General features: G+C 40.2%; 1 protein-coding gene and 1 long non-coding RNA gene across 2 annotated transcripts in view; both read left to right on the forward strand.

Moving 5' to 3' along the window:
- The first annotated feature begins 9659 nt into the window (after positions 1-9659).
- LOC148224276 (uncharacterized) lies at positions 9660-13156 on the forward strand. The gene is made up of 5 exons (XR_015802273.1): positions 9660-10377; positions 10627-10740; positions 11644-11769; positions 12686-12815; positions 12915-13156. It is a non-coding gene; the product is annotated as an uncharacterized LOC148224276 (long non-coding RNA).
- A 154-nt stretch (positions 13157-13310) lies between these two features.
- Positions 13311-15116, forward strand: part of DRC8 (dynein regulatory complex subunit 8) — a 29093-nt gene continuing 27287 nt past the window's right edge. The window contains exon 1 of the mRNA XM_088162766.1: positions 13311-13374. The gene's annotated coding sequence lies outside the window, so the exon portion shown is untranslated. The remainder of the gene's footprint in view (positions 13375-15116) is intronic.

Raw genomic sequence — 15116 nt, forward strand, 5'->3', positions numbered from 1 at the left:
TCTCACAGGAACATAAACCCATCCTTTCAAATAACATCACACCAACACATTTCGAGCAGCATCCTGAATTATCAGTATTTGCAATCCAGGGCTCTCTATCCTATAGCTTTTCCTGTATCCCCAGACCCATGTGTCTGCTGAGTTCATTACAGGGTCAGGGCCTCAATGAGATTCTGGATTTTATGAGTTCTTTTTAATACAAAAGAAAACAACTGCCTGGCAGTTCCTCTGTGAGACAAGGCATCTGCACTTGTTTCTCTGGCTTCACATACCAGCAAAATAAGAGATCTTCAACAGCAAAAGTTAAGAAAGTAAGAAGCAAGGTGAGCACAGTCTTAACAAAGAGCTGTTTTAACAATCCTGTTATCATAGACAGGACAGTCTTTCTGAAGTAAGAGCTGGTTGCTATGTGACAACAGTGTGCTTGTCTATAATTTACAAACTTGAAAAATTTTCAACCAAAAGTATCATTAAAAAGGAGTGAAAACAGACATGTACTTCAGGCACAAATCTCACACCTTCAAAACAGAAAAGAGGCAGATTGTCCACAATATCTAAAAAGATTTTTTTATCACCAGTATGTTCCACATGGGAAAGTCTCAGATACTCTAGTAAAAAACAAAGCAAAATAACCATAAAACACTTGAAAAATAAGCAATTACTTGGATAAAATCTGTTATAACTGATCAGCTTTAAAGGAAATTAATGCAAAGCATTCAGATGGCAAATCTTTAAATGAATTCTTAAAACCAAGTTATTTTCCTTTATCCTCTCTTTCTTCTCTGAAGCTGGTCTCATCACAAAAGCCAACATTTTTTTAAACTCCATAGTAACTAACTCTAGCCATCCCTATCCAAGTTCTTAAGCTTAACAAGATGAGTTTCTACCTAATGTCATGGTTTTGCAAACAGCAATAAATGAGAAGCAAGTTTTAAGCCCATTGTTTATTTGAAGCACCCTTATTATGAGAAAATATTTCTGGTAATATTTCCTTTTGTTCCTTTGTACTTCTCACTTGCTGATTTATAGCTTTTGCTATATTCTTCACCCGTTTGTATGTATCTCAAGTGCTTTCATATACTTGAAATACTTTATCATAATGCTGCAGAACTTTGCTGGAACATTGAGAAATCTGGCTTGAACATGACCTGCACTGGCAGCGGATCACAGCTTGCAGCAGCCCACATGAAATGAGCTGAATATCTCCGTCTGCTTCCAAGTGAACGAGAGCTGCTTTGAGAACTCTACCCCAGATAACCCCCAAACTGACAGCCTGGGAAGCAAGTGAATATGCTGAGTCACTTTTCACTTTCTTTGCTGTGAACAGGTAACAAATCCACAGAAACCCATTTGGATACTCAGCAGCAAATCACGTGAAAATACCCGTCCTTCTCTCATGCTTTCCTTCTCCTTTCCCCAGCACACAAACTGTTACTGGTGTGATGGGGGATCACATTGAGAGCTTGCACCTTTGGACCCAGGGACAGAGCACTTCCCTTTGTAAGGTAGTTTCCCTTTGAAACCCTGCAGGAGCCAAGAGCTGGTATGCACTCACCACCCACAGCTAGCAGTGCTTTGGGCCCGATCAGCTTGGGAATAAGCACCTGGAGACCAAAGGTACCTCTGAGCCAAGGCTGGAAGAAGTCTGCAGCCTGACACAAGAAAGGGAAGAATTTGGTTGAGATGTGTACTATGGCTTTACTGGAGTCTGTGGCTTCCAGTCAGAGGGCAGGAAGGAAGAGAGTGAAGTGCAGGAGCTGGAGCAGCCCACCCTGCGTGGGCTGCAGGAGAAGGGCTGGTGGAGCAGCAAGGAGCCTGCCTGCACACATGCACAAGGGTGGGCTGTCAGCTGCCTCAGGCTGGGATGCTACAGGGTTTTTTTCTCGGGTAATATCCAGAACAAGTTTGAATAAAGCAAAGTTTAAAAAAAAAAAAAGATTTAATAAATACTAGTGGTAAACACTGTATTCTTACAGAATGTGTTCTGGATTTTAAGCATTTTTGTTGAAAATTGAAATTTACTTTCCTTCTTTGGTCAAGTTTATTAAACTAACTTATTGCTTTTTTCTTCTGAAATCACTTCAGAGACTCTGTTAATTCTAGAGAATTATAAAACTGAGAAAACTTCTTAGAATTAAGATAATAAAATTTATGAAACAGTGTTCCAATTAGCAATAAAGTTGCTTATTGCAGGGCACCAAAATCTCTTAAAACTCTAACAGTGTCTTTTTCAAAATTAAAAGATTTAAAGCTGGGTAACAGTATGTTGGTTTTCCCCTTTCTGCCCTTTAGGTCTTTTTGGAACCACATTTGTAAGGATAAAGGAGTATTTTCTTTCAGTACTTATAACAGTCTGATGTTTTATCTGAATTGGAAATTGCATTTCATTCCTGTCTTCTTTTTTTCCCCCAGTCTTTACTGTGGCTGCATCTGCTGAAACTGGGGGTGTAAGAGAGGGAGAGGTGTGATTTACACTGGTGGAGCTTACTGCTGAACTCACTGGTGTTGTGTGAGGTAAAGCTAAGCATATATATTTGCCTTATGACTGGGCTGGAGTATGAGTATATGCCTCAAGACTGGGATTTTTCCATTAGCCGTTTAGATCTGCTGGTATTTTGTATCACTAGATCATCCTCTCTTCAATTTTGTTTGATTGGGTTTGGTGTTTTTTTGAACCTCGCCCCCCCTCACCTAGAACTTAAAGGTTCTTTAAGTTAACAGAACATTAACAGAACAAACAGAAGCTTGTTCGTAACACTTTATATATCATTCTGACAAATACAAATTTTCTATCTGACTATCTATAGGGAGTTTTACTTTCATTTTTTCCATTTTTCCCTGATGCTTCTGTTTCAAGTATTTGATTGTGGGTTTTTTTAACTTCTGTTCTTCATTTTTGTTCTATTTTTAAATCCTCTCATTTAAGCTTCATTCTAATTCATCCAACAGTAATGCCTCACAGATCTTTTTCTTCTTAGTGCATATTTCCATCAGTTTTTCTCAGTAGATAGCACGTATGCTCTCTCCAGCTTCCAGAAATTAGCACTTTTATTCTTGATTTCCAAGTGACAATATAAGTGATTAATTCCATGCAATTATTTATGATCACAAAGTTGACTAAAAAAGGGCTCTTACAAGCTAGATTTGTCTGTGAAACCTCATGCTTAATATAAACCCAACTCTTATCTGCTTCAATCCACCAGGCTATTGAAAGATGTGGGGAGGCTGGAGAAAAGGATGTGGTAATGGGTCACTTAAAAACAAAAGATATCTTCCCAACCACTGAATTGCTGCTAATGGCACTGGCCCCTTCAAAACCAAACATACCTTATGCAGATAAGATGCCAGGCCAGGAGCTTTGTGTGATGTGTGAATTTATGGAGGTCCCCCCACCTCCAACTCCTTTCTAACTCTGATATTACTGAAGATTGTTCCTACTGAGAAAAAGGGATGGGTATTTATTTCTGTCAAAGTCTCAAATCAGACATCCTCCTCTGTGTTTCTCATTTCTCAAATCTATAGGGAAGCCAATAGCTCTAGGCTGATAACTTTATGCATTTATATTTTATGTCAATGAATATAGGTTGGAAAGTGATAAAAACAGAGCTCTGAAAATCAGCTTCTTGCTTCCACTACCGAATGCAAGTAATTCACAAAAACAAAAAACCTCTTTTAGTCCTTTCTGAAACTGTGTTGTATTTACTGAGGAGCTCTTCAGTCACTCTGGGAATGGGACTTCTGAAAATACACTAAAAAAATTGGCTGCTACAGTTGTTTAGGAGAACAAGAGGTTCTCAGACTCCTGAAATTTTAGATTAGAACAATCATGTGTATCTCCATGGCTACCAGATCAGTTCGTGAGCATCCTGGCAGATTTCTGGTAGCCATTTTGGAAGGTCTCATAGATAAACTGCTTAATGAAAAGACTACTGTGGCCATGCAGGCTTGCTGGGGAGACCAAGAGAGGTTGGACCAAATGACTCCACCTGTGGTCCCTACAAACCTTAACCACTGTGAAGGCTGTAAATATTTGACCATGAGTTAGAAGGGAGAACATGTGACTGCACACTTTGTTATTTGATGCTGTTAAACTTGCTAGTGTCAGGGCTAGAGATCAACAGTGTGCTTGGTTTAGTGTCTTGGGATCTAGTGATCACAGGTCTGTCTACAGGTCTGTGAAACCTCGACTTCTAGAAGGCATGTATTTCACTATGGGAGGAGGAAAAGTGGTGGTGCCACTGAAGGGAAGACTTCAAGTATTGTGTCTGCTTCCAGAAAGATCTTTGGATGTTTAAAGAGGCACACAGGACACAAAAGGAGAACCTTTTCAGAAGGCTCAGCACTTGGATATGCCATCTATATCTTCAATTCTTCTTGGGTACTACACACTGCACAGAAAAGACAAACTACTTGCAAAGGGGATGGGGAGAGAGAAACAAATATTACCTTAAAGATACCCTAAGATACACAACACTGATACTCGGTCTAAAAGCAACAGATATACGATACACTTTTTAGGTGGAGCATCCTGAGCTCTTGGAGGTTGGTTCTTAATCTGGTGAACAACTGCAGATGAACATTCACTTACATGTCTTGGTCTTTGAAAACTGGGGGTTAAAATACTCATCCAGACTCCCAGCTGAGGTCTGGTAACAAAGAACCCACACTTACTAATTTCAATGTCAGATTGTCTGTAGTTTAGCTGCTGTCCCAGCAGCTGCACTGTTTGAGAAGTGACAAAATAGAATGTATGACCACTCCCTGGGCCACAGCTATGTTTATCAATTTAAATTATTAAATATGCTGTGCTGTGTTGAACAGCCAAGGTGAGGGGAAAGGAGGTGGAAGGACATATATCAGGACATGCACACCCACTGTTACCAGATTCTTCCATTACAGAGTGCGAGATGAGAGCTGGTAGTGGAAGGTAAGGTAACTAAGAGACATTACTGCCTAAAACCACTGCAGCAGGGTTTGGTCTTCAGGCTTCCAGAATATAGGAGGTTTAGTTAAAAACTAGACTCTGTCTAGTTGAGTTAATCTGAACTGACAATAGCTCCAGCTCTCAAGGTGTTACTGATATATACAGCAATGCCAATAAATACTGTTGTATCATGCAAATATATATAAACCAGATAAAAATTGTGCTCTGTTTTAATATATATTTCAATAAGCAATTAGAAAAAATAATGTTGAACTGTAAGTGATACCACTTTTAGCTTTATTTCCATAGCCATCCTGTTCCTGAGGATAAATCATCGTCCTAATGAAATAGAACTGGGAAGAGTTTACCTATCTAGGGTTACAGACCCAGAGTTTCAGATGGATTATTAAACTTGTATTTCCACTTTGGAAAGTTCAGTTAGCAGGTAAAACTTACTTACTATACTAAGTAGTCAATTTTCATTATTCTGTGTAGTCTTAGCCATGACTTCCTTAAGTGAGGAAGTAATTTATTACAGCTTTCCTATGCTTTAAATCTTTATATTCTGGAATAATTTTACTCACTAACCTGTGTGTGATCAGTGTGTCTGATAAGCAACTGTCTCATCAGCAGCCATGGCTTAAGCAGTTGTTGCTCCCTACATTATGCTGTGCATGTCTTTATGTGACTATGCAGCAAATGAGAACTCATCTCACATAATAATAACCCCTTAGTACTTTGTGGTCTATTTGTATTTCCTGGGTTATTTTTCATGTCATTTGTCATTTCCCTGGTGTGGTTCATTACACGGTTTCATAAATTCTTAAGTGATAGAGCCCAAACCAAAGACAATTTAAATGGCTTTATCAGGACGCTCAAGTGCCTCTTCCTGTGAAGTCTCCTTTATTTGCATCTATCTGCGGTATCTATTAGAATCAGTTTAGCCTGTTGCAGTTTTCCCTGCTCCTTAAGGCTCTGCATGTGGTAACTGCTTGTCTTTTATTCCCCAAGGCTAATGTCCTTATCATGTTTTCCTTTCCTTGCAAACACTCACCTCTACCTTGCTGCTCCTGCCTAGCCACTTCACTCCAACAATCCAAATGAGATAAGATAATAAAGCTGCAGTTATTTGGAAATGATGACCAATGCACTCTGTTGAAGGGATGCAATTTCTTTTGAGACCTGAAAAAGGGATTATATGTCCAAAACCACCGTGTTGTTTTGGTTTTTTTTATCCCCTCAACTCTGCCAGCTAGTCTAATAAATGATTATTTTTCCAAGCCCTGCTTTTGCTTCCTTGGTGCACCTCCATGTGAATGGAGCACAACTGGAAGACAGTTCAGCAGCCATCTGATTTGGGAGAAGACAAGCCAGTGATGGAACAAAAGCCATCAGGAGGATTGTGCCGGAAGTGTCAGGCTGCTCCTTGGTGGCAGGTCTGTGTTTGCTCAGCCCCTGTCAGTTGTTCTTACACTGCCCTTTCTGCTACACTAGCCCAGCCCACAGCCTGGTAACCACAACCACAAAATAAAAGAGTATTTTCTAGCTTAATCAGTTTTCTCCTCAGATCTTTTCATGGCCATTCCTTGGGTCATGGCAGAAAAGATGATACAAAAGGAAGTGATACTTGTCCTGGCACAGTGCCACGAAAACTTACCAATCCAAAGTATTTGTTACTGCTCTTAGTTTGAGTTACTGTGTCTAAATGATGCAGTAGACAAACACTTCCTATTTCTAGATTTATGCCATATCTGAATAGTTGCACTGGCAAAATTTACAAGTGGAGGAGTGGTTTTGATAGCTTATTTTCTCAGCTCCCTAGAATGAAGAATACAGCAAAATGTCAGCTCTTTCTGGTAAAATTGGCTGAACTTCAACTTTTGACAGTCTAACAGTCTATTGTGGTATGAATATTTTACATTTATAGCCAATATGCAAAGTCTCTGAGCACAGATTAGATTTTCATTAATACAGCTATATATCTTCTTGCCACAGTGCATCAAAGTTCCCTATCCCTCATGAGGGAATCAAATAGGAGTTCAATTTCTTTCTTATTCTGAAGGTATAGAAAATGTTTCTGGAATGTGTCTTAGTTCTGTTTCTTTTTTCCCCCCTCTTAAAATAACAAAGTATATTTTTATTTCAATGCAACTTTCATTTTATAATAGTAAGTCTGTATAGAAAGTCTAGAAAACATACTCTATACAGTATCTCTAGTTAGATCAGAGTTAACTTTATTTAAATATGGAAATGCAAATGCACTTGATGTCTGCAAAGTTAAAGCTTATATTTAAGTAATACATGAAATTCATGAACCTGGAAAAACAAGCTAGCCATGCAATTAGTCTTTTGAATAAGAAAACACTGAGATGAATGAGAATTGAGGTGGTGCTTACGCTATAACACTATGCTTAATCCTGTGCCATTTGTGTTAGTGAAGATGAATAAATTGTTAATTAAGATCATTCCCCCAGACCTTAACTTTATTCCCAGTGAAATTCTGAAGTTAACCTGAGCAGGTAGCAGGGTCAGATTGTAAAGTAAAATCTTGAACACGATAATGGGACTTGTTATGGAAGATTTTCTCCCTTACTATCCTACTGTAGATTTAAAAGGATAGTGTTACATCAGTTATCCAAACATCATCTTCACAAGCAGGTAGTTTAGAATTATCTTTTTTTTAATAAATGAAGATTTGCATTCTGAAGAAAGTAGAATAAGCAGAAGTGCTTAAATTTTCTATCCCCAGGTCCATTTTGGTTTTGATAATTACTAACTTAGATAATTACTAACATGCTCATACCCAAATAATCTTAACAGGTGATAGAGAAGGAAGTAGTTCTGCTACTCATGAGCGAGGAAGATTTTTCTAAATATTAAAATGTACAATATCATGGCTCAACTGATTAAGGGCCATATATGATCATTCAGATATATAACCTTTAGTTCCTTCTCTCATCCCAAGCTTAACTACTTCTGTGTCATGGTTGATATCTTTGTAAAATGCACTTTGAGCTGATTTATCTCTGCTATGGCCTTCATACTCTTAAATTGCATGTTATGATATAATAAACAACAAAGTAAGAGGTTTTTTTTAAAGTTAACTTCACAATATTGGTAACATAAATATAATTCCAGTATTCATCAGTCCAATTACAATTGTCCAAATGTCAGTCTGAAACCTTAAATTTGTGATTTCCTCATGAATCTCTATTTTTAAACAGCTTCTAGATAACCATATTATCTAGATAACCATATTTATCCCTTAAATGTTAAATAATTGTCAAGTAATCTTTTGCTTTTTTTAAGAACAGAAAAATGAACCTTCTGGGACATGTCAAAACCTGTCTCTGAGTATCCTTTCTTCTAATGAGGCCTAAAGCAAGTGCTCATTGGAGAACCACACGAATATCTTAAATACTCTGTCTCTCAACCTCATACAAATGGTTTGTGCTTCAAAGATATCCTGAGCTAGGGATGTTATGAAGTATTTCCATGTCTTCAGTACCACTCTCAGGTTTTTCTTCTTTTCTTCGTAAGTATGAAAAGTCAGTGATTTGATAGTATGTTATTGGGGATTTTTTGGCATGGTATTAAAACATGGAAAGAACTTCCTCTAAAGAACAGAGAAGGGAAGAATGGAGTTTTAATGGCACTGATGTTCACAACATCATTGCTTTTGCTTCTTGCAAGAGCAATTCTACTGGCATTGTCTCAGTACTCCAGAAGTCCCTAATTTCCAAATTTCAGGCTGCTGGCTGACACACTCTAGGCTCCAGAGGAAAGTCCTGGAGATGGAATGCAAGGTCTCCATCTGAGGAAGCAGGCTTTCTATACCAGTATGGGGCCCTTGAGCTTGGCTCAGCATTCAGTGGTGAGCCCCTGCTGCCTGTGGAGCACGGGGAGAAGTACTCATGGCAACCCATGTTGCTAGGCAGATGGATGATTGTGTTTTGTTCCTGCTACCGTGTTCTTGGGGATCCTGGCTTCACTTCCAGATATAATTAATGGTAATAAAGTCTGAAGGTTAAAATATATGGATCTCTAGGGCCATTTCTGTGCCTGGGTGGGATGGGGAGCAGTATCCTGACACTTACATATAAAAGAAAGAGGTTTTTTCTGCTGCAGCTCTTTAGGCATAATCCCAGAGGCCGAGCACTGCCAGCAGCTCCTTGACATTGAAGAATATTGCTGCAGTAAAGAAATGCTTCCTTTTTCCTAGCAACTCATTTTTAATGTATGTTCAGTCACTTTTCCTCAAATGCAGCTTTGTTGAAGCTGGACAGGAGGAAGTAAAGATCCATAGGATTGTAGCTGTACATGAGCAGTAAGAGATATTTGCCAGGACATTTCCAAAGACATCCCATGGCTGAGAAGGGTTTGAGATGCTGCTATTATCAGCAGCCTTCAAACCTGATTTCCCCCCTTTCTTCCCTCAGTGTTTTACTTATGGACTCAGACACCTACTGAGCTTTTTCCCTCCAAAAGAACATCTCACCCTCCCTGCCTTCCCCTCTATTTTTTTTTTTCTTCTAATTGCAAGGTCCAACTTCCTGGATGTTCTGATTGAGATGCTTGTCAGATCCTTTTCTGAGTTTCTTAATAGAGCAGAACACTATTCACTTTTTGATAGATTGTATTTTTACTACCTCTGTGACTTATATCTGCTCTCAGCAAATGGCAGAGCTAGCACAAGGTAGAAGGAAGATGTGCAGCCAGCAGGAGGGAAGGAAGGGCAAGACTTAGATCTTCCCCTTTCAGCACTGGTGAACTCTGTATGTGTCAAGGAATCATATGCTGACATTTTTTTTAAGAGGTCAGATTTTGGGCTTCTAGGTTTATCACCTATATAAAAAATAATGTAAATCCTTTGCTAATTTATGTACTTTTTGCTGTCTGTAGGTGAGAACAGGAAGAATTATATTTTTGAAAGAAAGCAAAATTATGACAGGTAAGGTTATTATAGATATACCAGCAGACCAGAAGAGGTCAGTGGCAAAGGAAATAATGGAGGGCATGCTTGCATGTCTGCCTCTGCCCACTCTGTTAGGATTCTCTTCATCTAGCCCAAGGATAGGATCAAAGCCTGCAGTTACAAAGAGAACAAGTCAAAGGAGAAGCTGTCTTCCCCTCCTACACATGAAGGAACGAGGTAGCTGCTTTCAAGTGTAATTTACCTAAATTCTGTAGAGAAAGGTACAGTATAGGCAAGGAAGGATGGAGTCTTTTTCTCATTTTTATCTGGTTACTGTGTATCACTTGGGTGAACAGCTAATGTTTAGATAATGCTCTGTTTTGAAGAATCTGTTTCTGAGTCACTGAAATCAGCTGCTGATCCCAGAGGAAGAGTGGAATGAAGGTACACTTGGGTCATTGGTGAAAAAGGGTACAGTGACATGGAAATGCTTGCAGAACAGCACAGCTGCACCCCTTTAGCTGCAGAGGAGCTATAGGTAAGAGTCCAGAATCATACTTATCCACCTACTCTCTTGGTGAAGGACTAATGAATATGCTTCTTTGTGCCCTCAGTTATATGGTCCCCAAGGACCCATAGAGGGAATCCTATAGTGAAGGTCTTTGGCAAATGGAGCAAAGATGTGTTGAGATGCTTGCAGCCCTGGAGCCATGGGGGGACACAGCTTTGTAGGATGTTATTGTATCTCCTTGAACTGCTCTCTCTTACGTCGCTTCTCCCATTTTAGACCTGTTTTTTATTGCTGAATAACATTTCTGAACATATGCACGGAAAATATGCAAAATGTGTGATAGGACCCTGATAGCTGAGAGGAATGTACGTGATGAAATTAGGAGTGGAGGTAAGGGAACCTTATGTCTATGACACTTCAGTGGATTCATACTTTGTATCAATAATGCTGGATTCTTCCATAATTTTCCTGAGATATTTTTCTGACATTTTTAAAACGACAAATCACAATTTTAAAAGGGTATGTTCTCTTCAGAGGAGATCTGTAAAGATCTTGCATGCAGCAGCTGATATTTCAAGCTGTTGAATTAGTAGTTCTGGGTTTCCTTTTGTACTCGTCTGTGCCAAAATGTGATTAGTTGTTTCAGCCCACTCATACCCTTGGTTTGAGATATCTGTGCATTAAGTTAAAAGGGAAACAGCTATATGGTTCAGGTCCAGTATTTGATCTGCATTATAGTTGTTAACATTTTTTTCCCTGCACAGATTTTTCAAGATACATTGCCAGGAAATTTTAAAGCAGTGAGTTTTCATTTTGAAGTGCTTTCTCATTTAGTATTTTGTTCTGCTCCTGGAGACAGGCAAGACACCAAAGCCTGATGTGTTAGGAATTGGTAGAATAAGGACGCTTGGCTGCAAGCTACTGGAAGCAAAAGGAAACTCCAGGCTAGAGTGGACAATGCAAATGAAGCACTTTGATTTACAGTAATTGTCCTGAGTGGAATCTCAACAGCATAGGCAGGACAGTGCAAAATGCTATTTGCTGAAATTTCTATCAGCTCTGAGCCACTGAAGATTCTGCAGCTAGGCTAAAGTTATCAAACTTAACAAATTTGATATGAACATCCAGGATTTAAGCAAAGCCTTTATATACTCATAACAACACTTTCCCCAAGGAGCTACACTAGCAGCTCACATGGGCCAGAGTCAGCAGCTACGACAGGACATAGATGTTGTGATGTAAAGGACATGTCATAGCTGTGGCATACTTCACGATTTCCCCTTTCTTCATCAGCATTTACACACTGCTTTTCTTACCATCCCTCTGGGAGGAAACAAAGATTAGCACCTGTCAAATACGATGGGGTTGTGAGGAAAGCCAAGTGCAAGCCCTGAAGAAATTGCTGGGAAGATGTTAAAGGTGGGTGCCCGAGTGGAGTTACTGTCTTATCATCTCACAGTTGCAGTGACTCACTTCCATTAAAAGTCTACTATAAACACACAATAATCTCAATAAATATACACAATATGCAATACTTGTATTTATTTTAAAAACGAAGAGTTTTTCATATTTTGGGCATGGATTGTCATGAAAACCTGAATAACTGGAACAGGATTTTATTAAGCTTTTTTTAGGGATATGTAGTAAATATATTGAATTAATGTAGCATTTATATAAGAGCTGTGAGTGTTCTATGATGAATTACCTGGAAAATAATATAAGAAACGTAATGTTGGGCACAGTATTCAAGAACATGAAATTCGACATTTGGGGTAGGGGAGGGAAGAGATAAGAGAGGTCCATCCTTGCCAAAACAATGTATTTTGCACTTTTCTCCAGTTTTAAACATGTGACCCACCATCAGAGACCTACAATCAGGAAAGACAAGTTTTCTGTGTGGAGGGGTTAAGGGGATAAGAAATAGCATTGAAAGATAAAGGCTTTTTCTTCTGCTGCTGCATCCTCTAAATTCATCTGCCATGCTGTTCTCACCAAAATTTCTGTTAGCAATTTGAGAGGACATGTAGTCTGTACATGTAGTTTGAAATACTTAGTTACTTTAATAAACTACTCAAGTCACTAGATAACCTTTCAGAGGGATCAGCTTTGTTAGAGAGCATAATCAGCTGTTTTCCCAACAGAGTAAATATGTATTCTCTTGGGTATCTATTATACCCTCTTTACTCTGAGCCATGTTCAACAAAAAGTGCAAAAATAAGAGGCTGAAAGGCAAATAGCAAATGTAAAATGTTACGAAAAATGTGATTTTTTTTTTTTTTTTTTTTTTTAAACAAGGAAGCCCTGTTTGTGCTCTATGTGTTTTTTGAAATTTCAGGCTTCCATGAATACTGAGAACATCATTAACTGTTTGAGAGGTGGAACTGAGTGTGTGAGGAGTCATCATCCATGCGGGCTTTGCAAAACCGAACTTCTGACATACAAGCACCTGCTGTACTGAGGACAAGGTTTTAGTTCTAAGAATTTCATAAATATTTATTTTCTAGGAATATATGGTGCATCTTGCCAGAATATTAATACTTGTATTTTTTTTTCTACTTTCACAGTTGTTTTAGAGTCAGAAGAACCAGGCATCGCAACCCTGTCTGCTAAAACATGCAGCTAAATTTAAACCGCACAGTTTTATTTAATATCACTAAGACAGAATATTTTAGCTGTTTTGGCGTGATGGCGTTTCGAATAAAATGTTCTTTCGAATAAAATGTTCTTTCACTTTCTACAGCTCAGACACACGGAAATCTCCAGCAATTGCTGGGGAAAGCGGTGCTTTTAAGACAAATGGAGTCCTTTGAGGTGGCAGGCTGAAAGGGCTCACTGGATCCCGGCCTGCAAGGGCGCTGGGGTGCAGCGGGGCCCTACGAGGGGCTGGGGCGCGTTTTCCGCCTCCCCGGCCCGGCGGGGCCCGACGCCCGGCCCGGGGCCTGAGCAGAGGGCCCAGCAGGCCCGCGTCGCCATGGCGACAGCGCGGCGCTGCGGCCATGGCGGAGAAGCAGGAGAAGGCCGAGGGTAAGGCCGGGCCGCCGCTCCCCGCCCGGCAGAGCGAGCGGACGGGCCGGGGCCGGGCGCCTCCGAGTGAGGGAACGAGACCCGCCCGCCTCGGGCCTCGGGCGGCGGCTGCGCGGGCGGCCTGGGGCGGGGCTGGTGCCGGGGGGCGTACGGACACGCACCGGCGGTCACAGACACACGTATATACGTACTCAAGTGCATATGTACATACATATATAAATATACACGTGTGTGTGTGCGTGTGTGTGTGTATTGCGGTCTTCGACATCCTCACTAGGGAAAGAGGAACGGCAGGCACTGATGTCTTTTCTGTGGTGCTCAGTGACAGGATCCGAGGGAAAGGCCTGAAGCTGTGTCAGGGCAGGTTTAGGTTGGATATGAGGAAAAGGTTCATCACTCAGAGAGTGGCCGAGCAGCAGAACAAGCTCCCTAGGGAAGGGGTCACAGCGCCATCCTGGCAAAGTTCAAGAAGAATTTGGACAGCACGCTCAGGCACATGGTGTGGTCCTGTGCAAGGCCAGGAGTTGGATTCAGTGATCCTTGTCGTTCCTTCCACCTCAGCTCATTCTGAGATTTTAGATATGTACCTATCCGTGCGTGCACATTGTGCATGGGTGTATGTAGGTACATACATATGAAAGCCCACACATGCATATTTACACAAACAGAAATACAGCCCCTGACTTCCCATCCCGTTCAGGTTCAGGGTGGCCGCAGCACCGCCTCCACCTCAGGGCAGCTCTGCAGCACTCCCTGCCACGGGGGATGCCACCAGCTGCCTGGTGGTGCTGGCAGCCTTATGGTGGTGGTGCCACCACAATAGGGTGTGCCCAGGTTGGATGGTGACAAGGCCAGGGCAGCTGGGATGGCTGAACCTGCTGCTGGCTGGTTGTAGCCCCTCACAGTCATTTCTGGATGCATTGGGCTCTCTCTGCCAGAAAAAAGTAATCTGTGCTGCTGATAGCACCATGGCTTATTTTTAGAGGCCACTGTGTTCTACTTTATGGAGTGTTGCCAGAAATTCTATTTTATAGGCTAAAGGTAATTCCTTCTTCAAGAATATTCAAGTATCATTTCAAGGAAAACATAGTTTCCGTAAAGCCCACAGTATTGTAACTATTGAAATCCATATTTTCTGTTACTAAACTTGTATGTGTTGCAATAGTTTGCAAAGTCTGAATATTGTAATTGAAATAATATAATCAGTGGATTGTTTAATGTTTTTTAGGAAACAATGTATGCTGCAGCAAAGTCTTGTATAAATTGTTGCTGTGGATGGTGCTTGAATGACTAATTTGATTTTGGTACGAGTATTTCTAGCTGCACTTTGCAAAATAGATATCTTGAAGAAATTAAACAATAAGACGTAGCTTTTTTTGTTTTGTTTGTATTTTTTTAATATAGGTTTGAATTTTTATTTAGTGTTGTGGAAGCCTATCTTTTGCATCTTTCTAGTGGTGCAAATGAAGCTGAGGCAAGTACTGGCAGAGGTGGATAGAAATGATAAGATAATAACCTAGTAGTCTGCCGAACCATCTGAGATGAGGGAAGTAGTATTGGGAAGCCTAGCTCCATATAATTTGGTTACCCATATATGTACAATATTGAGATTTTGTGCCTTTTTGTCAAGCCACAGCCAAAAGCTCTTGGAGAAGGAAGGTCATGGGCTTTTGATTGCTAGATTAAAGACTTTTAATGTCTTTTTTTTTTGTAGTTTCACATTGAGAATACTATGTAAGAAG

Source organism: Sturnus vulgaris, chromosome 3 (genome assembly GCF_052056855.1).
Source record: "Sturnus vulgaris isolate bStuVul1 chromosome 3, bStuVul1.hap1, whole genome shotgun sequence".
Taxonomy (NCBI): Eukaryota; Metazoa; Chordata; class Aves; order Passeriformes; family Sturnidae; genus Sturnus; species Sturnus vulgaris.